At 44.6% G+C, this 20,720-nt stretch overlaps 1 long non-coding RNA gene across 1 annotated transcript; it reads right to left on the reverse strand.

Annotated features, from left to right (window-relative positions):
* Positions 1-500: 500 nt before the first annotated feature.
* Positions 501-20,693, reverse strand: LOC131482212 (uncharacterized). The gene is made up of 3 exons (XR_009246809.1): positions 20,560-20,693; positions 18,362-18,485; positions 501-664 (listed from the first exon to the last, which is right to left on the reverse strand). It is a non-coding gene; the product is annotated as an uncharacterized LOC131482212 (long non-coding RNA).
* Positions 20,694-20,720: the final 27 nt, after the last annotated feature.

A 20,720-nucleotide genomic window follows, 5' to 3' on the forward strand; every position in this document is an offset into this window, starting at 1 on the left:
CAGCTACCTGATTATGGCCTGGGAAAGCAACAGACAATGGCTCAAGACCTTGAATCCCTGCAGTCACATGGGAGACCAAGAAGCTTCCAGATCCTGGCTTTGGATTGGCTCTGCTCCAGCAATTTGGGAAGTGAACCAGTGGATGAAAGTTTCCATTTCTCCTTCTCTGTCAATCTCTTTCAAATAAGTAAAATCTTACACACACACACACACACACACACACACACACACAAAGGAATGCAACCAGAAATAGTTGTGATGAACAGAAGAGCAGGATTTATTGAAGGCAAAAAGACAGTACATACTTAGAGGAGTGAGTACTGGCAGTCTTAAGAGAGACTTGTCCTTATTTGGACTGGATGATATCCTTTTATAATGTATGGGAGGTGATTGGAGTAGGGCTTGACTGAAAATCTGAAGGAGACAGGCTTTGGGTTTCCAAGATGTCCTGGCTGTTTAGAGCATGACAGGAAGTGAGACTTTGCTGTATGGTGGTGAGTGCGCTATCTTCAGCCATGTTGGATCAACAGGGAAGACGGTGGGATTTGAGAAGTGCACACAGCTTGGGTGTTGGCAATACTTAGCTCCTTCTGCTGTTATAGCATGATACGGTGACCTCTCGGCTCTTGGATCACATTGAAGCATTTCCACACAGACATGGACACTGAGCAAAGAAAGATTTATTGAAGTGGGGAACTTCCTGACATGAGAGGCAGCAGGGGAACTCCAAGGCAGGAGTTGCCTGCGAATCCTGAGGCTACCAGCTGTTGTAGGCACAAAGTGACTCTCTCTGATTGGCCCTACTTTTAATCAATTAGGGGAGGATCAAATTAACAGCTAACAATCAGAAGACAGGGAAAGCCCTATCAGAAGATTAAAGTTACTCATTCTGTCTAGCCTATTCTCATGATAAAAACCAAAAACCATTAGAGGGCTGGAATTGGTTACCGCATCTAGCCATCTAGCCTGTTGTCAGGATAAAATAAGTATTGGTAAAAGGCAACATCTGGAAAGGAACAAGTGTTTTGGCTACTCCACATCGGGCCTCTGGGGTGGTGTTGGGTGGTTGTCCTCCAGGGTGCAGAGACATTTGGGAGGATGGGTGTGGCTTCTCTCCTTGTCCCCCCACCCTTTTCCTAGATAGAGGAAGGAGGCAAAAAAGAGAAAGTGGAAATGGTGATCTCACCCATCTTCCTGTAGCCCTTGACCCTTGTCACCCTAATCAACTATCATCAAAAATAAATACAACTAATATAAAAAATAAAAATGATTTATTTTTTTATCAGAAAGGCAAATTTACAGAAAGAAGCAGAAAGAAACAGAAAGATCCTCCACCTGCTGGTCCACAAATGGCCACAACTGGAGCTGAACCAATCCAAAGCCAGGAGTCAAGAACCTCCTCTGATCTCCTGCATGGGTGCAGCACCCCAAGGTTTCATGGGCCATCCTCCAATGCATTCCACAAGCCACAAGTAGGGAACTGGATGGGAAGAAGAGTAGCCAGAACATGAATCATATCAGCTTCTGGCACTTACAGGTGGAGGATTAGACAATTGAGCCATCACAGCAGTCCCATTTTGTCCACTCTTAAAGGGACTCTGCTCCTGTTTTCATTTGGACAAGGACCTGACCTAACTTCCTATTAGCCCATCTAACTCCTCACAATCCCTTCCCGAGTCCCTGCATCACACACATCCAAAATGTTGGAGCAATGAAACGAGGGAATCCTGTGTGTGTGTTTAGGGTCATTCTGTTGCTGTTTTGCAGACTTCTTAAAACAAACAGAATATGAAGGTTCTGTGAAATTAAATTTATTACAGAATAAATGCTCAAATATACAACTTAGAATCGACAGGGGTCATTTGAAGAATACACGTTCAATAGGAATGCAGAGGAACGATTAATTTTAACAAGTACCTACAAAGCCCAAGGACAGATGGTTCTTAGCATGACCTGCAATGTGTGTTTCAGCCTGAAAAAGTATTTGTGCTTGTGAATACGCTCAAAAAAAAAACTGTTCAATAAATAGGTATTTAATGTTTATCCTATGCCAGATACCTTGCTAAAAAGAGAAAAGAAAAAGGAAAAACAGTTAAGTAAACACCAACAAACCTTCCCCAGAAGGTACCTGAAGTTCATTGGGTTAGGCATTCCAGGTGTACATAATCCAGCGCTGTAAGTCCTAGCCATGCACACGCATAAAACCAGGAAATTGAATGGGACATGCTATTTTGCATTACTTCTTTCTAGGGAGTTTTATATTTCTGCTTTACATGTGTACACTGTTTCAACACAATTTTCTGCATGACTCAATATCAACTCCAAGTCTCTTTGCCCACACTGATCCTCATGTCGCTTTTGTCTTTACATCTCACGGGAAATCCATAAGTTGATACGTTCTGTGTTGCCTTCAACACTGTTCTAGGACTGACCCATTGTTTCTAGCCTGGAATGGTGGAACAGCTTCCTAATGTCTGCACTGCTTACTCGTCCTTCTATTCTCAAGCTGATAATCAGAATATCTTATGAAAATGTCCATTCCAGAATATTGCTTCTCTGTTCAGTATCTATCCTTCAATGCCTTCCCAACCCACTCTGGGTAGAAGCCCAAGTCTACGCAAAGAGCATGAGGCTCTGTGGCAACTCTTTCCTCCCTTGCATCCTGCCCCACTTGTCAGAGGCACGCTCCTACCTGGATCTGTATACGTGCTGTTGCCTCTGGGGCTGGAATGCTCTACCTCACACATACGAGTGCTCCCTTCCTTTCCTCGGGGATTTATTCAAGTATTATTTCTAGTCACTGTATGTAAAATTTTAAGAACAGATCTCTCTCTTAACAGACTCTAGTTTCTCTTCTTGATTTCGCCCCTTAGTTATTGATTACTATCTCATTTTATATTATTTTATAGCTTACTTACTGATCACCAAGAAGTACTAAGGGCAGGGATCAAATCTGCATGTTCACTGATTCCCTGCCCCCAAGTTCCTAGAACAGTATCTGCATAAACAGTTCACTTAATGAATATTTGCAGAGGGACAGGCACTAAGCTCAGAGGTTAAGGCATCACTTAGGGGGCTGACATCGCGGTATAGCTAGTTAACCCTCTGCCTGCAGCACCCACATCCTATATGGGCACTGGTTCAAGTCCTGGCTGCTCCACCTCCAATCCTGCTTCATGTTGATGTGCTACAAAGACAGACCAAGTTTTTGGGCTCCTGCACCCATATAGATTTGAAAGAAGCTCTTGGCTCCTGGCTTCAGATCAGCTCAGCTCCAGCTGTTGCAGCCATGTGGGGAGTGAAAACAGTAGATAAAAGATCTCTGTCTCTCCATAACTCTGTCTTTCAAATAAAAATAAAAATAAACAAATCTTTAAAGAGGAAAAAAAAAAGGCACCACTTAGGATGTCTGCATTTTGTATTGGAGTGCCTGGGTCAAGTCTTGGATCCTCTTCTTCTGAGTCAGATTCCTGACAATGCACATCTTCAGAGTCAACAAGCAACGGCTGACGTACTCAGATCCCTACCACTCACGTGGGAAGCCCAGACGGCGACTGGAGGTCCTGACTGCAACCTGCGCTAGACATAATTATTGTGGGCATTCAGGGGAGTAAATCAATTCATGGAATCTCATTCTTTTTCTCTCTCTCTTTACCTTTTGAATACATTTTTTTTTAAAGATTTATTCATTTTATTACAGCCAGATATATACAGAGGAGAGACAGAGAGGAAGATCTTCCGTCCGATGATTCACTCCCCAAGTGAGCCACAACGGGCCGATGCGCGCCGATCCGAAGCCGGGAACCTGGAACCTCTTCCTCTGGGTCTCCCACGCGGGTGCAGGGTCCCAATGCATTGGGCTGTCCTCGACTGCTTTCCCAGGCCACAAGCAGGGAGCTGGATGGGAAGTGGAGCTGCCGGGATTAGAACCGGCGCCCATATGGGATCCCGGGGCTTTCAAGGCGAGGACTTTAGCCGCTAGGCCACGCCGCCGGGCCCACCTTTTGAATACATTTAAAATACATAAAAGCTGAATACATTTAAAATTTATAAATGTTTGTAAAGTGAATAAATGGGTGAACACATTAATATTTCACATAAGAATTAGTGTATTCAGTGCAGGTGTCATATTGCTTGGGACACCTGCATCCCGTATCAGAATGCTAGTTGGAGCTCCAGGCTGCTCCATGCTTCCAATCCAACTTCCCGCCCATGCACCGTGGAAGCCGCTGATGAGGGCCGAGTCCCTGGATCCTTACCACCCATTCTATAGGCACGGACTGAGGGAAGATTGCTCCATCTCTGATTCCCCCTTTTCTCTGTCATTGTCCTTCCAATGAGTAAATAAATAAGTAATTTTTTTTTAAATTTAATTCATTCCATGCACAAACATTTATTGACTATTTACCTATGTAGAAAACATTGTTTTAAAGGAGAGGAAATAAAACAAGAGAGCAACAGTTCCTGCTTCCATGAAACTTACAGGTGAATAAAATTAAATCTTGAAACAATTTCCACATCTGGGACATTAATGGGACATAAAACCACAGTGCTTGGTCTTTTGCACGATCTGGAGATGACCCTGTCTTTCCCCTTACAGAATATTCTGAAACCTAACAATATTGTTTATCTCCCATCTCCATACTCCTCCATGTCCATCCAATTCTGGAATCCATTTGCTGGAAAAGTGTTCTTGCATCTTTTTTTTAAGTTACTTTTACTTAAAAGGCAAAGTAACAGAGAGAGGAAAGAGATCTCCCATCTACTACTTCACTCCCCAAACGCCTGCAACACTGGAGCTAGGCCAGTCTGAAACCAGGAGCCATGAGTTTCTCCTAGGTCTCCCAAGTGGGTACAGAGGTCCAAGGACTTGGGCCATTAGAAGTGAAGCCACCAGGCCTCCAACTGGAGCCCCCTTAGGGTGCCAGAACTGCAGGTGGAGGCTTAACCTAGTTTACTACGGTGCTGGCTCCAGGGTATCTTTGAGGAAAGAGAATATCCCTAAAATGTTGGTACTGATGCCTGTCTCAACAAAGGGAATAGTCACAACACATAAGCCTTTCCCAGAACAACAGTGATCGTAACAAACGTGGAGGACTTCATTCATCCTGCTGGGAAGACAGGTGCAGGAGCTCTTAAGGGAGTCTCACAGAAGCAGAGCTATGGCATGGCACCTCAAGCTCATTCATAATGTTCTCTTTTTGTTCTACTAATCTAGCAGGTAAAGAGTTCAAATGGGATCATATTCCAGGGAGAAACAGATGTAAACCACCACCATTTCTCCACCACAGAGATCGCTCCAAAGGGTATTTCACTGGGTTCTTGCTTTCAGAGCAATAGAGGGCTTCCACAGCCTTCTGAAGTTGTGTTTTCAGTTTCACTATAGTAGATTGTTTCCTTAATAGGAAAGCTCTACCAGCCAAGTTCACAGCTAAAGCACAGCTACAGTAATGTCTCCATTACTTTGACCTAGAAACTGTAATTCAAAGCTACTGTTCTCACAATTCCCAGGTATCTTTCCTTGAATCATAGGAGAAAGTTAATGACTTCAAGCTCAAATGGCAAATGCTGATGCCAGTGGCTGCTGGCTTTAAATAATCCCCTGAGAATGCTCTAATTCCAGGATAGCCTGATAACTTTTTTCTGTTCAAGAAAATATAAAACAATTCCCTTTAAAAATTAACGTAACAAAAATAAGTTCAGAACTTAATTCAGCCTTGTCAACTGCTCACAAATCAAAAGAACTAATTTTCTAAAACTTGGGAGATAAAGAATAACTTCTGAGGATTTTTAATCTCTGGCATAGATACATATCTTAATTACCAGATAACAAGCCAAGTACCACCAATAAAGAACTAACTAAATAAATAATGGTGCAATGTGTATTGTTACACCAAAAAAGAAAGAACAGTAAAATATGAGGAAATTCTCTATCTGCAGATATGGAACAATTTCAGAATTCTTAAGTGAACAAAACCAGTGCAGAGCAGTATATATTAATCTGTATTCTTCTTTTCAAAAAAAATTTTTTTTAATTTTATCTATTTGAAAGGCACTTACAGAGAAGGAGTCACACAGAACCAAAGAAGTCTTCTATCTACTGGGTCACTCCAAAAATGGCTGCAACATTCAGAGCTGGGTCAGGCTGAGGACGAAGGGTACAAACTCCATCCAGAAGGTCCTGGGCCATTCTCTGCTGGGTGTTTTAGCAGGCAGCTGAATCAGAAGCAGAGCAACTAGCCCATGCATGCTTCCTTCTCTGGTGGAGATTAGAACACAAATGTTAGGCGCAAATGTTGTGGCACACTGAGTTAAGCTGCTGCTTAGAACACTGGCATTCCATAACAGAGCAATGGATTGAGTCCTGGTAGCTCTACTTCTATTGTATGAATCATTTCTCAATTCTTATCCTACATCCTTACCCTTTGTGAGGTGAAAATTGGAAACAGCCATAGTGAGGTGGATAAATGAGAGAATTCAACAGTGAGTACACAGTCAGGTGTGAGGCAGGCAACTCCAGGAGGAGAGGGCCAGATAGTTGCCCATGAGGAAACATATGGCAAAAAAAGGCGTCCAATGGGCCTGGCAGCATTGCCTAGCAGCTCAAGTCCTCACCTTAAACGCGCCAGGATCCCATATGGGCACCGGTTCTAATCCCGGCAGCTCTGCTTCCCATCCAGCTCCCTGCTTGTGGCCTGGGAAAGCAGTTGAGGACAGCCCAAGGCCTTGGGACCCTGCACCTGTGTCAGAGACCTGGAGGAGGTTCCTGGCTCCTGGTTTTGGAACAGTGCAGCACTGGCTGTTGCAGTCACTTGGGGAATGAATCATCAGACGGAAGATATTTCTGTCTCTCCTCCTCTCTGTATATCTGACTGACTTTGCAATAAAAATAAATAAAATCTTAAAAAAAAAAAAAAAGCGGCCAAAAATGGAAGGGCCATTCCTATATCCAATAGACCCTTTTATGGGGTAGAAGGTTGTGACTTAACAGAATACACAAATGGGTTAAATTTGGGCAGCATTTAGCATATGTGAAGTTTCCTGGGAGCTGTATGGCATCTCCATGTGTGTGAGGGTTCCTGGGAGCTGCGTGGTGTCTCCACACGTGTGAGGGTTCCGAGGAGCTACATGGTGTCTCCTCGTGTGTGTGGCCTCCTTGGAGCCGTGTCGTGTCTCATCTGTGAGGGTTCCTGGGAGCCACGTGGTGTCTCCACGTGTGTGTGCGGCTTCCTGGGAGTTGTGTGGTGTCGCCACGTGTGTGAGGGTTCCTGGGAGACACGTGGTGTCTTCACATGTGTGTGGTTTCCTGGGAGACACGTGGTGTCTCCATGTTCATTGTGGCATCTCTTTCCTGCTGTGTGAGATACAGGTGGGTCTTGGAAAGTGGGTGTACTTGGCTGGCAGGTGAGGGGGTGCAGTTAAAGTACCAGGCTGAGAGAGAAACTGCAGGAAATCTCCGAGCTTATTTATTGCTATCTAACTTCTTGCCTGTTCTCCATATTACTTCCAATCCAGTTTCCTGCTCATGTGCTTTAAGATGAAATTCTGGTTCTTAGTTTCAGCCTGGCCTCGACTTAAGTGCTGCACGAATTCGAGGAGTGAACAAGCAAATGGAAGGTCTCTCTTCCTCACCGTCACTCTGTAACTCAAATAAATAAGTGGATACACATATATTCTTTTTAATTTTAAGGGAAAATACTAAGGGGTTAAATTATAGCCTGCAGTGCCAACATCTCATATGGGTGTTCCACTTCTGATCCAGCTCCCTGCTAATGGCACGGGAAAGCAGTGAAGGATGGCCCAAGTGCTTGGGCCCCTGCACCTACCTGAGAGACCCTGAAGGAGTTTCTGGCTTCTGGCACAACCCTAGTGGTTGAAGCTACTCGGGAAGTGTATCAGCAGGAATGGAAGACCTCTCCCTCTGTCTCACCTCTCTCTGTAACTCTGATTTTCAAATACATAATCTTTTAAAAAGAAAAAAATGCCAATTTTATTTGTGTAACCTTGTAAAACTTATACTTTATTTTGATAATGGAAATATAAGAAATATGGGATTGAGTCAAGATAAAAGGATAGAAGTGGTAGCTTGATTTCCATTCCTGTAATTCTTACATAATTTAGCTTCTGAATCCCATAAATGTACTAATAAAAATTTTTAAAGCTTAGTTTCTTTTGCAAGCAAGATACCCAAATGCTCAGACTTAATGGTCTAGGAAATATTCAAGTTGAGCTAGATAAAACTAGAACATATCCCAATTCTCAAAGTCACTTCTCTAGATTTAGTCATGGTCTTTTGCTCAACTGTTTTCCTTTCTCATTCAAGATACTGGCCAATCCTTCCACACCAGAAATTCAGAAAAAAAAATCTTGGGACTGCAAATTAAGCCAGAATTGGAAGATGTCTGATATACTTTAGTACAATTAAGGCTCTATAATAAATCCTCCTTAGAGTTTATGCAACCAGACTATGCCAGATTCAAAATATTTCAAGGCAATACTGGCTAGCATGAGTAATGTTAAAGTTACTATGGACTGGGTCCTAAAGTACCATAAACGTGGAACGCCTCCTCTGCCTCCTGGGGAATGCGTTAGCTATCAAAATGCTGTTAGCCTCAATGTCTCTGAATATTCCTCTTCCTGTTCCCAATGAAAACCTGCAGCCTCCCCAAGCTTCGGTTTTCCTCTGAAGGGTGAGGATGACTCCAGCTAGTCGTCAGGCTTTGAATGCCACCAGAGAAAAATCTACTTGCAAAATTTCCTTCCCAAACTCCATCTGATTAGTTCCAATTCCTTAGTCTACATCTTTACTGATATTGAAATTTCAAACCACCAAAATACCAAATGCTTAACTCATCCAATCACCAAACCTATCCAATCTCTAGTGTTTTTCACTGTAAATGACCTTACTGCCAATTTAATGTCAAAAATCTGATTTGATTTCAGTTTTCTCTTTTTTCTTACACCCACTATAAGACTTCTATAGGAAGTCCTATAGAATTGGGATCACAGTCAGTCAACAGTACTGCATTCAGGGGTAGGCAACTGATGCAATGATTAAGGTGTCACCAAGGATACTTGCAGCCCGTTTCAGTATCTTCAGTATCTTGTCTGTCTCTCTCTCTCTCTCTCTCTCTCTCTCACGACTAGCCTCACTAAAATCATATTGTCCCCAACAATACAGCATAGCATATCTCATACTGGAGTGCTGGTCCAAGCCCTGGCTGCTCCACCTCTGATCCAGCTCCTTGCTAATGTTCCAGGAAGACAGTGGAGAATGGCCCAAATACTTGAACACCTGCCACCCATGTGGAGATCCAGAGTTCCTGGTTCCTGGCTTCAGCCTGGTCCAGCCCCTGCCCACCCTTGTGATCATTTGGGGAGCAGATAGAACATCTTTCCCTCTGTCTCCCTGCTAACTCTGCCTTTCAAACATATAAACAAAATCTTGCTGTCAGACACCATCTGTCCCTTCTAGACACTCAAGAGACTTTGCTTCATTCTCATCAATGACTTGCACATTCTTGATGTGGTTAATGACTGTTGTTGTCCAGCTGTTAAGGAGAAAGGAAAGACAAGAAGCCATGGTCAGGGAGTGGTATTGAGAGAATGGGTAGAGGACAAGATTACTGGATGTTACTTCAAGGGAAGACCATTTTTATATAAAGAGAAAGAGGCAACAGGTAAGACAGGAATGGAGTCTGAGCCTCAAGAGACAGCGGTCCAGGAAGTAAGTGTTTTAAGAAACAAGGAGGACTGACTTTAGAGGTAGGAATCACTCTGGCAGGGGATGCAGATGCCCCAAAATGGCACTTTAACGAATGCACTAATTGCCTTATCAATCGTTTGTGATGCTGGTTCTATAGGACTTGCTGATTCACTTGATGTGAGGTTGGAAAAAAAAAATACTGAATCACATCAGATTTTCTAACTTAAGACATAAACTGATGGAAGTCATTTATGGTGAAAAACACAAGAATTTGGGAAGATTTACAAATTGTATGAATCAAGAAAACTGCATTTGGATAATTAATAATTCAAATTTTAAACTCCCCACCCCTAAAGTCAATGCCACAGGGTAGCAAATAATATAGTCTGGTGATCTGAGATAAAATCTTTAGGAATGTGAGGGGGAAAATCTCTGGAAACAGTAATAAAGTTCAGATACGATCTCACCTCCAGGCTTCACCTCTGAAGTACAGCATATGGGGAAGGCACTTGTTGGAGCAGTTAAGACCCTCACATCCCACTTTGGAATGCCTACCTTTGAGGCCTGGCTCTGCTACCGATTCCGATTCCAGCTTCCTGCTAATGTTTACCCTAGGGGTGGTCAGTGATGGCTCAAGGGTACCTGGGTCCCTGCCACCTGCATGAGATATCTGGATTGAGTTTTCAGCTTGAGTCTAACCCAGACCTGGCTGTTATGGGTAGCTGAGGAGTCAATCAGTGAATGGAAGCTCTGCCTTTCAATACATTTTTTACAAATGACGGAACTGCACTGTGCTGTAATTGGATAAGGTACGCCTGTAATGCTGGCAATCTGTATGGGCACCAGTTCGAGTCCTGGCTGCACCGCTTCTGTCACACACCATCTGTTCAGCTTCTTGCTAGGGCACCTGGAAAAGTGGCGGAAGATGGCTCAGATCCTTTTACCTGCACCTACATGGGAGACCTGGACGGTCTGGCTTTGGACTAGCCCAGCCCCGAATGTTACAGTCATTTGGGAAGTGAACCGGATGATGAAAGATATCTCTGTCTCCCTAACTCTGCCTTTCAAATAAGTAAAAAGTAAGAGAATAAATTTTCAAAAATGCTTTAAATAATAAAAAGCAAAATACAGTGCATTCCAAATTCATCCACTACTCTCCACTTTCACTGTTGTCATCCTAGTTCAGTCCACCTAATTTCTTCTTGCTCGCCTGCGAATGAGCTTCCTGACTTCTGGATCACTGGCTTGCCAGCATTTTATTGCCTTTGGTTCTGCTATTTGTTTTATACCCAAATTCATGAAGGACAAAGAAAAGCACCTCTAAAAAGTGAACAGAATCCCAGACTGTGGCTACCTTGATGGTATAGTCAGAACAGAGCATTTTTTGTATTCTATTCACCTATTTCTTAACCATGACTTTTTCCACCAATTAGACAATGTTGAAGTCTCCTTAGCATTTTATCTAAAAGAAAGATTTGACACTTAAAATGTCACTGCAGATTTTGCATGACTGTTCTGATGCTTAGGGAATGGAAATCTTATTAAGCAAATTCATTCTGCCTTGAACAGACATTTTAAGGACTGTTCCAAACATAAATAAAATTATGCCATATCAAAATGATGTTTTTATGTACAAAACTGAAAAAACAAGTACATAAAAATGATTAGACTCTTAGGTTATTCATAACTTAGCTGTTTACCATGTTAAATGTCCCAAAATTTGGGGCTTGTGTAGTACGAGACCAGCATGCTACACATGCGCCAGTTCACGTCACAGTCACTGCACTACTGATAGGCTCCCTGCTAAGAGCCCGGGAAAAGTGGTGGAAGATGACCCAAGTGCTTGGGCTTCCCTGCCCCCACACGAGCCTCAGATGACGGCACTGGCTCCTGGCTTTGACCTGGCCCGGTGCTGGCTGTTTTAGCCATCTAGAGAGTGAACCAGTGGATGGAAGATTTGTCTCTCTCACTCTCTTTTAAATTAAATTTTTTATTAAAAAATGTTCTAGGGGTCCGGCGCCGTGGCCTAGCGGCTAAAGTCCTCGCCTTGAACGTGCCGGGATCCCATATGGGCGCCGGTTCTAATCCGAGCAGCTCCACTTCCCATCCAGCTCCCTGCTTGTGGCCTGGGAAAGCAGTCAAGGACAGCCCAAGGCCTTGGGACCCTGCACCTGGGTGGGAGACGTGGAAGAAGTTGCTGGTTCCAGCTTCGGATCGGTGCAGCACCGGCTGTTGGGGTCACTTGGGGAGTGAATCATCGGATGGGAGATCTTCCTCTCTGTCTCTCCTCCTCTCTGTATATCTGCCTTTCCAATAAAAATAAATAAATCTTCAAAAAAAATGTTCTAAAACTAGTATTATTTTGGATTCTCTTTTTTAAAGTAACATCCTTACCTTACTAAAAATTAACTCCCATTTGGAGAAGGGGAAATGAAGATTTTTTTAGTTATATAAATTGAGATTTCATATTTTTCACCATTCAGATTTAGAAGCACAGGGTCTCCTCCCTTGCCTCTCCACAACCCTTCTTCCCCTCTTACTTTTTTCCCCAAATTATTGCAATGGCATACTCATTCGCGTCACAGTAGTAAGCTTTACATTCCAATACAGTGATATAACAAGTAGAGGAAAAAGAAAAAAAAGGGGGAGAATCCTACTGTTACTCAGGAGTATCGACACTCCCTGTAGCAGAAGTGAATTCCCAGGAGGCAGCTTTCACAGGGACCATGCTTACTGTGCTCTGTGCATTAGTTGTCACAGATCAGGCACAGCATATGAGATCTGTCTTTGGGGGATTAGCTTATCCACCAAGCATAATGATTTCCAGCTTGACCCATTTGTTGCAACAGATAAGATTTCACTATTTATATATAAACTTGGTTTCAGAAGTTTTAAATGAACAAAAAGAAAACTGTGGGCCCAGCAGCGTGGCCTAGCAGCTAAAGTCCTTGCCTTGAACGCCCCGGGATCCCATTTGGGCACCAGTTCTAATCCCGGCAGCTCCACTTCCCATCCAGCTCCCTGCCTGTGGCCTGGGAAAGCAGTCGAGGACGGCCCAAAGCTTTGGGACATTGCACCCATGTGGGAGACCTGGAAGAGGTTCCAGGTTCCAGGCTTTGGATTGGCACAGCACCGGCTATTGCAGCTCACTTGGGGAGTGAATCATCGGACGGAAGATCTTCCTCTCTGTCTCTCCTCTCTATATATCTGACTTTGCAATAAAATAAATAAATCTTAAAAAAAAAATATGGAAAACTGTAAAGTAGAACAGAGTTCCCATTTCCACTCCCCAGTCTTCCCATTAACACTTTATATTACACACCCTGTCTGTAATAATAATGAATCACTCCCAGCTACCCCATCATTTTTACCCAAATCTCCCACACCTCTCCTACCCCTCCCAACATCTCGTAACGACCATTTGTGTTCACAGGTTTGTTGCAGGCTTTCCTTAGCAGTCTCTCCATCTTTTTTCTTTTTTAAGATTTATTTATTTTATTACAAAGTCAGATATATACAGAGAGGAAGATCTTCCGTCCGATGATTCACTCCCTAAGTGACCACAACGGCCAGTGCTGTGCCAATCCGAAGCTGGAACCAGGAACCTCTTCCAGGTCTCCCACACGGGTGCAGGGTCCCAAAGCTTTGGGCTGTTCTTGACTGCTTTCCCAGACCACAAGCAGGGAGCTGGATGGGAAGTGGAGCTGCCGGGATTAGAACCGGCGCCCATATGGGATCCCGGGGCGTTCAAGGCAAGGACTTTTAGCCACTAGGCCACGCCGCCGGGCCCAGTCTCCCCATCTTGATTGTCAGGTGACATCTAAGAGGATGGGGCTTACACTGAGGGTGCACCAAGATGGGCTGGGGAGGTCCATAGTGCTGACTGGCCTGCACCCAGCCCTAGCTCCTGTGTGCACTGGCAGCAGCCTCGCCCAGAGAGGCCCCACCAGCTTTCACTCTTTTTATGCCTAAACAGCATTCCATAGTGTATATGTGCCACATTTTCTGCATCCAGTCATCAGCTGAGGAGTATTTGGGATGGTAACATGACTCAGCTATTGTGAACTGCACTACTACAAATATGGGAAAACAGAAAATTCTCCTACACAGATTTCATTTTGTTATTCAAGGGGGGCTGTTGAGACATTCTTCTATATTACATTATACGCAATCAGCAATATATTGAAGGAGTACCAAATTTACATCTCTATTTTAGACTCCCCTCCTTCTAACTCTATTTTTTATAAACCCAACTGCTTAATCAAAATTTGTCCTTACACACTGCAAATCAGAACCACAATGAGATACCACTTCATATCTGTTAGAATGGCCATTACCAAAAAGACAAAAGGTAACAAATATTCATGAGGTTGTGAAAAAAAAGGGGGGAAAGCCTGTAGTAAGTGCTGGCAGTAAGGTAAATTAGCACAGTCATTGTAGAAAACAGTATGAAGCATCCTCACAAAAGAAAAAATAGAATTATAGGATTGGGGCTGGCGCAGTGGCATAATAGACTAAGCCTCTGCCTATAGTGCTGGCATCACAGGCACTGGTTTGTGCCCCAGCTGCTTCACGTTCAATACAGTTCCCTGTTCCGTCTTAAAGAAGCAGAGGATGGCTCAAGTATTTGGGCCCCTGCACCCACATGGCAGATTCAGAACAAACTCTGGCTCTTGGTTTCAGACCAGCTCAGCTCCGCCACGGTGGACATTCGGGGAGTGAATCAATAGACTGAAAACCTGTGTGTGTGTGTGTGTGTGTGTGTGTGTGCGTGTGTGTGTGTATCCTTCTCTCTATAACTCTATCAAATAAAAATATGGATGCCAGTTCAAGTACCGGATGTTCCATTTCCCATCCAGTTCCCTGCTTGTAGCCTGATAAAGTAATAGAGGATGACCCAAAGCCTTGGAACCCTATATCTGTGTGGGAGACCTGGAGGAAGCTCCTGGCTCCCAGCTTCAAATTGGCTCAGCACCAGTATTTATGACATGTGGGGAGTAAGCCAGCAGACAGAAAGTCTTTCTCTGTTTATCTCTTTCTCTCTCTAAATCTGCCTTTCCAAAATAAATAAATAAATCTTTAAAAAAAAAAAAAAAACCCTAGGCTTCAGCAATCCCACTACTGACTAATCATCCAAAACAATCAATACATCAAAGAGATATCCACAGCCCCAACACGATGGTTCAGTGGCTAAAGTCCTCGCCTTGAATGCACCAGGATCCCATATGGGCGCCGGTTCTAATCCCAGAAGTCCCACTTCCCATCCAGCTCCCTGCCTGTGGCCAGAAAAGCAGTTGAGGACGGCCCAAAGCCTTGGGACTCTGCACCCACATGGGAGACCCAGAAGCTCCTGGCTCCTAGCTTCGGATCAGCTCAGCCATTGCCACTGCAGTAACCATTTGGTCATGGACCAGTAGGAAGATCTTTCTCTCTGTCTCCTTCTCTCTGTAAATATGCCTTTTCAATAACAATAGATATTTAAAAAGAGAGATATGTGCACACTCCCCGTTCATTGCATTATTATTCACAGTAGTCAAAATATGTAATCAATCTAATGTCAATCAAAAGATGAATAAATACAGAAAACACAATACGGGCACATGCGAATGCTCTCTGCCTTTTAGGACACTTTCTCCTTTTTGACAATAGTAAGAATTTGGGAGACATCATGCTAAGTGAAGCAAGGTACAGTAAGGAAAAATTTACATGACCTCACCTCACAAAGCAATACTTCAAAAATGTTTAGAGAGAATCAAATAAAAAAAGATCAACCTTTTTTGGTGCAAGAATTTTTGAAGCCCACATATAGTTTTGCCATAATACACATTTTTCCATGAACACTTTGAAGATCTTTTTCATGTGAAATTTTAAAAAGTCAAATTATACAACTAGATTGGTAGTTACAGCGTAGGTAGATGGGGGAGTGGCGAGACATTGACTAAAAACACATACGGTGTTAGTTAGATAAGAAAATCAGTTTTCAGGATCTACTGTACAACATGATGGCCACAGTCAGTAACAGTGCTTATTCTTTTAGTTGCTAAAAGAACTGATTTTAAATATTCTCACTACTAAAAAAAGTATGAGTTGGAAGGGTAATTATCCTGGTATAATTATTCCTTACTGTACACATGTATAAAGACATCATTAGTCCCAATAATATAAAACTGTTACATATTTGGGGCCTGGTATGGCCTAGCAGCTCAACTCCTCATTTTGCACACACTGGGATCCCATATTGGCACCAGTTCTAATCCCAGCAGCTCCACTTCCCATCCAGCTCCCTGCCTGTGGCCTGGGAAAGCAGCTGAAGATGGCCCAAAGCCTTGGGACCCTGCACCCATGTGGAGACATGGAAGAAGCTCCTGACTCCTGGCTTCAGATCAGCTCAGCTCTGGGTACTGCGGCCCACTTGGGGAGTGAATCAGTGGATGGATTAAAATAAATAAATTTTAAATTGTTGCATATTTTATACTAAAAATAAAAATTTAAACTAAAAAATGCTTCTTGAACATCTCTTTCAATGTGAATAATTTAACAGGAACATTTATTTTTCACCCAACCCTCATTGTCCCGCAACATTTAATTCTGTCAGCTCAAAGTTCAAAATATATTCAAAATCCAACCATTCATTAGTAATTCCACCTCTTCCTACCTTGGCCGAGTCATCTCTCTCCTGAGTTTTCATGGCAATGGCTTCTCAACACAGCTAACATGGTGAAGTGTTTAAAGTCAAACTTATCGGGCCCAGCGCCATGGCCTAGCAGCTAACGTCCTCGCCTTGAATGCCCTGGGATCCCATATGGGCGCCGGTTCTAATCCCAGCAGCTCTGCTTCCCATCCTGCTGCCTGCTTGTGGCCTGGGAAAGCAGTCAAAGATGGCCCAAGGCTTTGGGACCCTGCACCCACATGGGAGACCCGGAAGAGTTTCTGGTTCCCGGTTTCAGATCAGCACAGCACTGGCCGTTGCGGCTCACTTGGGGAGTGAATCATTGGATGGAAGATCTTCCTCTCTGTCTCTCCTCCTCTCTGTATATCTGACTTTGTAATAAGATAAATAAATCTTTAAAAAAAAATACAAATACAACTTATTTCTAATTAAAAATCCTTCCACAGCTTCCCATGTCAGAGTGAATTTTTAAATAACGGTTCTGGGCCCCGCAGCGTGGCCTAGCGGCTAAAGTCCTTGCCTTGAACGCGTCGGGATCCCATATGGGCGCCGGTTCTAATCCCAGCAGCTCCACTTCCCATCCAGCTCCCTGCTTGTGGCCTGGGAAAGCAGTCGAGGACGGCCCAATGCATTGGGACCCTGCACCCGCGTGGGAGACCCGGAAGAGGTTCCTGGTTCCCGGCATCGGATCGGCGCGCATCGGCCCGTTGCGGCTCACTTGGGGAGTGAAATATTGGACGGAAGATCTTCCTGTCTCTCCTCCTCTGTGTATATCTGGCTGTAATAAAATGAATAAATCTTAAAAAAAAAAATCAAAAAAAATAACGGTTCTGATTGGGTGGCACAGAAGCCCTCTGACCTTAGCTTCTCCCAGACACCTGGGTCACCCCTTTTAACAAGCCAGGCATGTTTGTGGGCCCACTGCCTGAGAAATTTTCTCAAATATCTCCAAAACTAACTACCTCACTCCTTTCACACTGTGGTTCAACTGTCACATTATCAAGGAAGCCTCTCCTTTTCTTCCAGAGCACATGTGGCAACTGAAATACACCGACTGTTTTGCTTACCATCTGCCTTCCCCACCAGCATGTACGTTCCACAGTGCCTGGGATGTTGGCTTTTTTCCTGACTGTACCTAGCACTGAATAAACATGGCTTGGGTCCACAATCCTTATTTGTTGACATAATACATTCATTACAGAACAAATGAACATACAAACATATCTTCCTTCACTATTTTCTCCCTTACAAATGGTTAGAAATGTAAACTTGCCCAGTTTCCCAGACCGCTGCAATTATTCTTAAAAAATTGATCCTTCAACTAATACGTCACTGTAAGGTTTGAAGCACTAGAGGTGAGGCTAAAATATCCTATTCAGCGCCATCACTGAATACTTCAGCTGAAGCTCTGCGAATGTTGAAATTACCCAGCAATCCAAAGCTCCCCGTTTTTCCTTCTACAGTACTAATTTTTTCTTCTATAGAATCGTCAATTTGGTGATCCTTTATACTCTCCCACCAAGCGTCATTAAGTACTTACTTCTTTTCCCCTGGGAAAAAAAAATACTTTCACTGCTCTATACATTCAAAACTAGCTAAAGGGAGAAAGTGAAACTACTGGCCCCCAGTGCCTGCATGGTGTACACGGGGTAGTCTAAGGGAACGGACACCATCCTGTATGATTACTCTGGGCAGCACGAATGGCCTTGAGAAACGCTGCATCCATACACACCCTCCCTAGTCCTTATTCACCTTTCAGTACCCCAACCCACAGCTACACAAGCACGTCAAAACAAAATAAAGGCCCGGAACGATACACACCTGCCAGAAATCTGAACTCATCCCAGCCCAACCTTAAATCACTGCCTACTGAGAGCAGCCTGAGATGCACTATGACTCAGCATTTTACGGTGTCTGAGACATGAGATAAAGGCCTTATCCCTTCGTGACATTAGCTAAATATGGAGCGAAAATAAATGAACTACCTGGAAGACAGTCAGGAGCTGAAACCTCCCAGTGCTCACACCAAGGCAGGTTTAACTCAGGTCTGCGATGACAGGGAAAGCAGCATGTACAAGCCAAGGCACACGGAGGTGATGGTTCGCTGACCTGTAACACAAGCAAACAGCAGTGGGAACTGCAATTAATACTTAGACATGGAAGATATTGCACGAAAATGCAGGCGATCTTGAGCTGGAACTGTGATGACTGGTTTAGAGTCAGCACTGAGATCAGAAACTACAACTGAGTTACGGATTCTTTCCCTTAGCAAAAAAAAAAAAAGTGAGTAAAACTGAAACAAACGGGAAAATCCAGCTCCTTTTTAACTGTTCAGAGGCAGAAAGAAAAGGCATGAAGGCTGCAGTGGAGTTCCCAGTTCACATTCTCATGAAGAACAAGCACTTATGGAGAAATGAGGAAGAAAGAGTAATCAGCAAGCAGGGACATCTAGGTAGTTGGGGAATCCCATTAGGGAAGCCAGCATTTAAACGAACAGGGCCAGAAAGCAGGCACATAGAGCAAAACACCAGCTAGCACCTGCTTTGGCTCCTGCTGTCACTACTTCCTATGTATTCATTCTTTTTCTTTTAAGATTTATTTTATTTTTTATTACAAAGTCAGATATACGGAGAGGAGGAGGAGAGACAGTGAGGAAGATCTTCCGTCCGATAATTCACTCCCCAAGTGAGCCGCAATGGCCAGTGCTACGCCAATCCGAAGCCAGGAGCCAGGAACTTCCTCCAGGTCTCCCACACAGGTGCAGGGTCCCAAGGCTTTGGGCTGTCCTTGACTGCCTTCCCAGGCCACAAGCAGGGAGCTGGATGGGAAGTGGAGCTGCTGGGATTAGAACCGGCGCCCATATGGGATCCCGGCACATTCAAGGTGAGAGCTTTAGCCGCTAGGCCACAGCACCGGGCCCTGTATTTGTTTTTTAATCCTCAAACTGATCGATGATATGTAGTCCCCCTTTCACACGTGAAGCAACAACCTCAGAAAAGCGAAGTCACTTGGCAAGCAAAGGCTACCCATCTACAATCCCACTTCACCACTTCATCCTCGTTCTTATGAACATCTGGAAACACACAGAATTGGAGTAATGGCATTTCACAGCAGTGTGTAAGGACAGAGATGTGAGGGTCAGCCTTTAAACAGTCATGGTGTTTGTGCATTTGCACGACTGAGGCCTTCATCGCATTGAAAGCCAGACGCTGTGGAATAGAGAGAAACCGCTCTACTGAACCTACGGCCTGTTAGTGGGGCCCGGGCTCCACTTCCGCCACACGGCACACCTGGCCCCAAGAGGCAGAAGCCAACAGGCTGGGAACTCACATCAGACACAAGGGACGCTAAGCTGTGGAATCAAGATTGGGAGCCGAGGGAAAGGGAGAGCTTGGTGGGAAGAACTGGGGAAGTTGTCTTCAACTCCCCACTGTTTACAGGTTAAATTTCAGAGTCCTTGGTAGCAACTAGGTCAGGGGCAATGCGAAAGAAGAAAGACTAACCCGGCCGAGATGCTCAGGTCTCTGCCACTAGTTCAGGCTCCAGCGCACAAGAACGACTGATTTTTCTGCTCTTGGTCTGAAGGAAGGCACTTTTGTTTAGTCTCCTCCAACCACATAGGCTTCTGCACATCTTAGCACAAAGTAGACGCAAAGCAGATCCAACACTGCCAGGGCTCAAGCTAAGGTGAAGTTCATCAACGATCATCCACCACTAGGTGTATGTACCCCGACAGGAGCCAGACAGATCAAGTCAGACTTAAAAACACGTGCTTCCCTGCGACCTGTGGCCCTGGGTTTCAACCCGAATGCCACAAACCAAGCACAAAGGACACAGATGCACTGGGGTTAAGGGACTTGCTAACTTCACGGAACATGTGGTGGTGCCTTAACAGTCTTGCTAGATACAGACAAGGGGTTTCCAAAGAAAGCCCCGGAAAAACGAAATTCAAAGGCAAATTTGCAGCCTCCTGGTTACGGAGGATATTTATGAATGAGATGGTTTCCCTGAAAACACTGGAAAGTACGGACTGAGGGGCCGCAGGAGAAAAGATGAAACTAAATTGGTCCCAAGGGGCTACTGGTACTGCAGGCCCAGGGGGTGGGAGAGTGGTCCCCCGCGCGAGTCTGGGCCCAAGGTGCTCCCCGTCAGAGCCGAGGGTGACCGCCGGCCGCCCCATCACCTCGGCCCTCGGCGCGGTCTTCACCACGCGACGCCGCGACGCACGCCTTCCGGGGTGGGCCGAGCCCCGCGCAGAGCTCGTCTTGGTGGGAGCCTGGGGGCGCCGAGGCGCGGGGAGCCGAGCCCGGAGCCGAGCAGAGCGCCCAGCCCGGCCCAGCCCAG

This window comes from Ochotona princeps, chromosome 16 (assembly GCF_030435755.1).
Source record: "Ochotona princeps isolate mOchPri1 chromosome 16, mOchPri1.hap1, whole genome shotgun sequence".
In the NCBI taxonomy this organism is placed as follows: domain Eukaryota; kingdom Metazoa; phylum Chordata; class Mammalia; order Lagomorpha; family Ochotonidae; genus Ochotona; species Ochotona princeps.